This window comes from Choristoneura fumiferana, chromosome 4, assembly GCF_025370935.1.
Source record: "Choristoneura fumiferana chromosome 4, NRCan_CFum_1, whole genome shotgun sequence".
Classification (NCBI taxonomy): domain Eukaryota; kingdom Metazoa; phylum Arthropoda; class Insecta; order Lepidoptera; family Tortricidae; genus Choristoneura; species Choristoneura fumiferana.
The window spans coordinates 13,688,084-13,696,457 of record NC_133475.1 but is presented as its reverse complement, the minus strand read 5'-3'; the positions used below and the strand labels follow the sequence as shown (position 1 = coordinate 13,696,457).

General features: G+C 35.7%; 1 pseudogene; it reads right to left on the bottom strand.

Moving 5' to 3' along the window:
* Positions 1–6,172: 6,172 nt before the first annotated feature.
* LOC141427191 (lachesin-like) overlaps positions 6,173–8,374 on the bottom strand; it is a 20,764-nt pseudogene continuing 18,562 nt past the window's right edge.

Sequence of the window (8,374 nt, the reverse complement as noted above, 5' to 3'; positions counted from 1 at the left end):
ATGCAGTTCCCGAGGGAACAGCGCGCGACAACCGAATTCCACGCGGGCGAAGCCGCGGGCAAAAGCTAGTTCATTATAAATTATAAATTGTTTCTAATAACTTTGGCTTTGGCAGTTCTACAAAGATAATATTCCCTTAGCATAGTTAATTCTGCAGATTGCAGTGTTAAATTCTATGAACTTGACCCACAATGATTTCCAATTTCTTGGTAAAGAAACCTACCAGGCTATTTATCTATAACTATCGATTCTGAAAACATGTTTATTATTTATTTGCTTGCAAGTGTGTCCGTCGGACTGGCGCCGTCCAATTGAGTTCCACGAATCGTGGGCATTTCCTTGCAACTCCCTGGCGGCCTTAAAGCTGGCAGCCATTAATATTGATGCTGACGTCACCAGAATTTCCAGCTCCATTGGTAGTTAAGCTTTTAAGACTTAAATTACTTTCCAATTTATTTTAAACAGGTAAAGTACATACAAGAAAGGAGATACGACCACCGCATACTACAACTATTTCGCAAAGGTAATAAAGATGATAAGTTGGTCATAAATGGTCTTAAAAATCTTAACATTGTATTTAATTAAACTCAATGTTATGATCAAAGTTAATTCTTTACTTATCTTACATATATGTAGGCAGAGTCGCATTATGTTAATAGGTACATCCACAATAACCATAATTTGTTAACAAAATAAGTACTTACCTACCTAAAAACAATCTACTTTCTCTGGTGACAAGAAACCTGAGAATACGAAAAAGAAAATGAAATTTTATTTAATCTCGTACCAAAAAAAGTATTTCGTGTCGGAATTAACGATCTCAGTTTCCCCGTAACTAAGTAGGCGACGCAGAGAAATCAAATAAATCCAGCCGCGCGTTCACGCGTTTGGATCGACGCGACTTGATCAATGCGTAATTTATTTGCTTTTGATGTATGTCCTTCAGTCCAATAATATGAATTTAATTGGAAACAAGGGCTGTAGGTGAAAGGATTCATCTCTGATCCTCCCGATCAGGCGCGTTTTTCGAATAATTGAAGCTCAAAAGGACTCTTATTTGTCGCCGATACAAATAGCCGGTGCTTTGTTTTACTCTTCAAATGTATTGAAAATACCAAGAGCGAAGGAAACAGTGAAATTGCTCCACTTAGACAACTAGTGAAACCATATAAAAGGAAAAATTACATTACGCATAACCAAGCTAGCATTAGGGACGTAAGCTAAACAGGCAAGCTGAACGCCGTATAATAATTAAAGCCACAAGTAACTTAGTTTACCTACGTGTTGGCCACGGCACTTATACTTACTTTTGAAAGTTTAAAAAACTTCCGTACCTATTTCAGAGGTGTGTACATAAATAGATGTCAAAGTGAAACTTTATATCGTTTTCGAGGCCCCGCTGGAAAGTTGTCCTGAATATTGGCAACCATTTTACGGGGAAGTGTACCGAACAAAGGGGCGTGCCCAAACTAAATTTGAAAAAAAAATAAGGGGACATTTACAGGGCACTCATCATTTTTAATACCGCTTCTGTAATTTTTCCTGTTCTTGACACTAAAAACTGAAAATTAAGGTGGAAAAATTACAGTATAAGAGAATTATTAAAGTATCAGTCAGCGGTGTGAGACATAGATTTTGCCAAAAATCCTGTCATACCGTTAATTGCAGTCAGCAAAACACTTAATAGACATTATATTGAAACGTATTATAAAATCACTCGCAAAATTACTTATGTTTTAAGTCCGTTTTATTATATTAAAAAAACAGTTACATTATCGGAAAACTTAAAGGTAAGGACCGGCAACATTACAGGAAGTAACGATTTTTACCTTCCACACTAACCAGCGAACTTGCACGTAAAAACTCAAAGTGTCGTAAGTATAGCAGGGTAGAAGCGGCCGGCGAAGTTTGCTCGCCGTAGGTATCCTTCGGAACCGGCGTTTGGTGAGCAATTCCAATTTCGGAACGAACGAGGTGAAAGAACAGTTTTTGCCAGTGGACCGCTCGAAACTTCCCTTACCCTGCCTTTACACAAACCTATCCTTAGGTCGAATAGCTTCTAAAGAACCAAATAATCGTTTGTGCCTTGATACCCTTCCCTGATGCTTTCGAAAAGGTTAAAATGGGAAACTGATAATGAACATTATCCGAAAGAAAGACGGGTAACTGGCCAAAACTGGAACCTGAGAACGAAAGAGATATAGTTGAAGGTTTGTTACGCTGCATAAATTAAACCACACTGCAATACAATCTTACTTTCAAGAATTTTCTTTAAGCAATCAGATCGGAGATTTGTAAATAATATATCAAAAATGAAATAGGTAGGTACTTACCAAAAAAAAATTCTAAATTTATAATAAAAAAGAATTTTCGTATATCTAAACTGATTAGGCACATGGGTAGGTTTCAAAATAATACAAAGTTTAATTTTTCTGCAATGAACTCATAGAAATTATTGTAAATTATGACATGACGGCAAAATAATATTAACACAGCTTTAACATAAAAATTAAGTTTAATAGAATAACAAAAACAAAAATCTAATCTTATTATGACCCGTTAGAGTATTTTTCATTTAGTACTACTTACCCATCCAAGTTACTGATACGGATGTAACTTCGCAGTTACGTCCCGTCACAGATAGAGAAGTGAGCGACGCTCCGTGACTGCGTGACATATTGCTTGGATTCCTGCAGCGCTCTCAAATCTGTCAGCCGTTATTAAACTATGACGGTCGTGATTTATGGAACCCTCCTAGTGCAGCCACAGCAGCAACGGTTATGTGGGCGCTTATTTAGATTAACATGTTGTGAACTGCCATGGTTGGGTTAATTGTTTCTTGGTGTTTATTAAAGTTGGCACAAACTTACTAACTAAAACTATAACAAAGCATTTGTCAATTATTCTCCGCTTTTTTAAATTTCTGCAGAGCGAAATTTACTTAACTGGACAATAATATTAAGGGCTGGTTTCACATTGATTATTATTAACTCATTCCATTATAGTAACTTGGTGCAACTTCCTCTATGTTGAGACGATGTATAATATTGAATGCAAAATTGGCGGCGAAAACTCACAAGCTCTTAAAAAAAGTTATCAAACCCCAGGAAAAGTTACCAAGCCTCTAAGCTCTGACTTTACTAACTCTACACCTTGGTTTTAACAATATGGATTGGCCGTTTCAAAAATCTATTGCCATGTCACATTGAAGTCCTGTGACATAATTTTCTACCGTAATTAAGTCCATCGAACCTTCTGGCCGACATGGCATAGAGTTAAAATTGATACTATCACAATCTTGTACACATAAACTTACGACGAGAAAGTTAACAGACAGCCGGAAGACATATCAAAGTATTTTTCTCAAGCTGAAACAGAGATGCTTCGCGATCGCTCGTTCAACATATTTACCAGGTAGCAGTATGTATAAGTAGCATTAATAATAGATTGTTCAACGAGGGACTAAAACAAGCCATAATGACACGAGATGTTTAGCTACCCGATCAGAGCGAGTCGCGTCAAACACTATTATTATTATTATTTTATTTATTTCATTATTTTATTACTTTGGGTTAGTTTGGGCTTTTCGGTGAAGAAAAACATCGTGAGGAAATCTGCACAAACCTGCGAAGCAATTCAATGGTGTGTGTGAAGTTCCCAATCCGCACTGGGCCCGCGTGGGAACTACGGCCCAAGCCCTCTCATTCCGAGAGGAGGCCTGTGCCCAGCAGTGGGACGTATATAGGCTGGGATGATGATGATTAATTTGGGTACAATAACATAATTAAAAATATAGTGACTTAGTTTACGTAATTACAGCTCAATACATCACAATAATAATTGTACACAGCATTTAACACAACCCTAATAAAGGAAAGGAGAAAAAGATTAAAAACAAAAATCAAGGAAATAAAAAAAACAATACAAAAGAACATGCGGCAATTCAATACAATTAGCACATTACGTAAAACAAGATTACTTGGACACAAGAAACTAAGTCATAATACTTGGGCAAAATGTCCAGTTACTACCTACTGATTTGAATCTACTTTTCACTTTGAATGCGAGGAAAAAAACGACGTTCTGCTCAAAATTACAATATAACTTTTTAAAACGTACGCTCAATACGACTAATGGACATCTGTTCAAAATTGAAATTGAAAAAAAAATTGCTCCGCGGTTTTTTTCCTTTTCTTTTTTTTTTGGAAAGTGACGTTTTAAATGCTAATGACAATTTATTTATATTAAGGAACACAACACATGATACAACAACATGATAGGAAACAAAATAAATAAAAACTACATAAATATACCTAACTATTGCATATTTAGCCAACAAATTCAAACTTGAAAACTATTTTAAAACTAATTGGACTATGCATAATAAAATGAATTCATCCTTAATATAATTGAATAAGCAGATTCATATTCGTAATCATTTAATTGTGTTTCACAAAATTAAATCCTATTTTTAAATATTTTTGCACAGTTGTTACTTTCAGGTTACTTCTACGCCCTAAAATTATCTATACACAATCACTGAAAATGGCGATAATCCTCCATTCACTAACACAGTTATTGACTGTTTGAGGGGTTTCCAAAATAAATAAATAAAAATTACTTTAACCCCTAGAGATTCATGGGGAGCTTTACTCCCGATATGCAGAGACTAAAGTAACATTTTAAAAGCATGAGAAGTGAAAATTCATTTAAAATCGTTAGACGAATTCGTTAAATAGTAACAAAGAGGGTGTTGTGCTTGGTTTTCTAGAACCGTGCGGGATAGCATTAGAAGTACAAATACAATTAGTTTATTTCCGAAAATATTAAAAACGCATATTACATTTGAGCTAACCCCCACACTAGGCATGGCCGGCCTGTCCCGTGGGGTAAAAAGTTGTATCTTCCTTCCCTTAGTTAAGTTAAAGTAATAAGTTTTGTATTTTTTTCTGAAAGATAGTGCAATATTTGTTTAGGTACAAACAAATGGTTCTTAAAACAATATAGATATTTTTTCCGTACAAACACATGGTTTTTAAATCAGCCATAGTTATATACATTTTGATAAAGTAACGGTCTCGGACCGTAAAAGGCAACTCCGCAATTGCCATCAGTAGTCAAGTAGAGATCACCAAGTGGTTGACGACGGTTCCATTACAAAATGTCGAGAGACAGTGGTACGCTTTTCACGTTAAATATGTCAATCATTAGAGCCAAAAAGCTGATCCCGTTACCTTTGAAACTTAACACACAGAACCGTTCGTGAGCTACACGCTTTAGTATTACTGAAATAATTATATGGAGTCAGAAGTGTGTGAAGAGTGGTTTGAAGTTCATTTGGAAGAGTCTCCCTTTACTTTATTACGTTTTTATAAAAGGCCAAGACCGTGTCGGACACGCCCGAAATAGGGTTCCGTAGCCATTACGAAAAAATTAAGTAATATTTTTTTTTAAGATAGGATTATTATTTTATGAATCTTCCAAGTTTAGTTAAATATAAATTTTATACCTTAGGCTGCTATTTACCCTTAAACTACTAATAGTTCTCAAGCAAACTTAGCCGTTATAGTTTTCCTTGAAAGTTTGATATACTTACTATCATCCTGATTTTTTTTTAATTTTTCCACCCATCGGTTTAGACGCTCCATCTCGATTTTAATGAAATTTTGCACTTCAAAGGTAAATTATTTCGCAAAAAAATCACTGAATCGAACCCCTAATGGTTTTAAAAGACCTATCCAACGATACCCCACACTATAGGGTTGGATGAGAAAAAAAAATCACCTCCACTTTACTGTAACCTAAAAAAAATTTTTTTTATTTTTTTATTATACTATTTTGTCGGCATAGTTTACATATATATCCGTGCAAAATTACAGCTTTCTAGTATTGATAGTCCCTGAGCAAAGCCGCGGACGGACAGACAGACAGACAGACAGACATGGCGAAACTATAAGGGTTCCGTTTTTGCGATTTTGGCTCCGGAACCCTAAAAAGGCAATGTGTAAATTGGTTGCACAAAGATTTCCATATCTCCATGAAATATCTTTGTCATTAGACTTAGGTAATATCAGAAAATAAGAAATACATAAAACAGTAACTTACCATTTTATACATAACTATCCTAAATTTATAGTTCATAAAAAGTAAAACAAATTATTAAAAAGGTCCCCTAAGGCATGATTTCGAAGATGCTGGCAGCGATCCCTTTCTGAACAGCTAAGCTAATTCTTTGTCTGAGGAAGCTGCTAACTCTTCGGTCCCCTGCGACGTAAAACCGTATACCTCTATAAAATGTACATTATCAAATGAACATTACTTATAAAATAAATGATCTCATGTAGCGCTAGGTCGACTAATCATTGACCGATTTTTACTGTCATTCCTTGTTTTTGCTTTATAGTTTTTACTCTAATCACGCCAATTTGCAAAAAAAACCTATGACACAGCGTGGACCAGCGAACGGGTAAGCTGATGGTAAGTGAGCACCACCATCCGTGAGTGATACCATTCTTTGCCTACGGAATCCTAAAATGCGAATTATACGTAATCAATATATCTTATTACATATAATATTGTAATAGGATATAGGGTAAATTTAGCGGAATTCCGCTAAATTTAGGCTATATCTTATTACGTATTTCAATATCTTGTTTGCCTCGCGTGTAGAGTTATTAAAATCGCCAAACCGTAAAGTAATCACACACAAGTTCACATTCTGCGGCTAGGAACTTGTGAATTCATAAGACCGTGAATTTCGACCACCGACCCAACTAACATAAAGATAATAATAAGAGTGTATTCTCGATATGGCTAAAAATACGTAATTAATGTGTTTTAAACTTTAGTCGATTTATAATAAGAGTGTATTCTCGATATGGCTAAAAATACGTAATGAATGTGTTTTAAACTTTAGTCGATTTTAATCCCCCGTATTGAAATCAGTGCAAATTAAATAAATCTTATTCCAATAGGAATAGTTGGGAGAACCGGTCTTCAGCCATAGTTATGAAACGTATTGTGTAATTCAGTCTAAACAAAAGCTAATCACGTTATTATTTTCTAGCACAGAACAGCGAATTAAGTAGGAACTCATCCAACTTGACACCTCGTTTGAAGGATATTAAACAAAAGAAAATAAAGAATATAAATTAAAATGATGGAATCACTTTCTTCATAACCGGTTCATTTGACGTGAAGTGTTAGACTACACTACAGCAACATTTTGCATTTATTTTAGTTCCTTTTCCATCCGTCTGTTTCCTGCCTTTATACTTTTAAATAGGTGCTCTAAATGTCTTTCAATTAACGAAGTAGGTATGTTCGTGGTCGTCGAAACCTTCGTGACGATTTTCCAACACTTACGTGTACATAGCTACACATAAGTATCAGGCATTTCCAAAGGTACAAACAAACGTAATTTGAACTCTAAAAGATCAACAGTGAAATTTAGAGCAGTCTTCATAAATGCTAAAGCGATTCGCAGTTTATTTGGCATTTAGGTAAATTTAGAGGATCCCTTCGCTGCTGACATTTTATTTTATGTGGCTCCTCGTTACCGGCGGCGGCCGCGCGTGAAGTTACGGCCTCACTGGGCCATGCCGCTGCACGCATCATGATAATTCCTGCGACGACTTCTGCTGCCGTTATTGATGACAATTTTGAATGACTGTCTACTCTTTTTTCTGATATCGTTAACTGTAAGAGATTAACACGGTATTTGACAACTCTTAAGTTCGCTAGGGTGACACTATTTTCCGGCATGGATAATACCGACATGGAAATACCGACCCGATATTTCGTGTACACGCCCATATTGTCAGTTTGACACCAGTTTGTATGGGCGCGTGCACGAAGTATCGGGCCGGTATTTCCATGCCGGTAAATAGTGTCAACCGTTCGCTATATCCTTTAAAAAAATTAAATATACTTACAGCCAATGTTTGATGAAGAAGAAAAAATTATCAAAAGTTTAACTAAATTTTTGACGTGTCGTGCTAGAAAAGTTGTGTCCTCATGAACAACAGGAGCCTAAAGTTTTTTGTCAGTTGATTTGATTGAACTGAATAATAACGACATGGAAATACCGACCCGATATTTCGTGTACACGCCCATACTGTCAGTTTGACACCAGTTTGTATGGGCGCGTACACGAAATATCGGGCCGGTATTTCCATGCCGGTATTATCTATGCCGGTAAATAGTGTCAACCGTTCGCTATATCCTTTAAAAAAATTAAATATACTTACAGCCAATGATGAATGATGAAAAAAAAAGATCAAAAGTTTAACAAAATTTTTGACGTGTCGTGCTAGAAAAATTGTGTCCTCATGAACAACAGGAGCCTAAAGTTTTTTGTCAGTTGATTTGATTG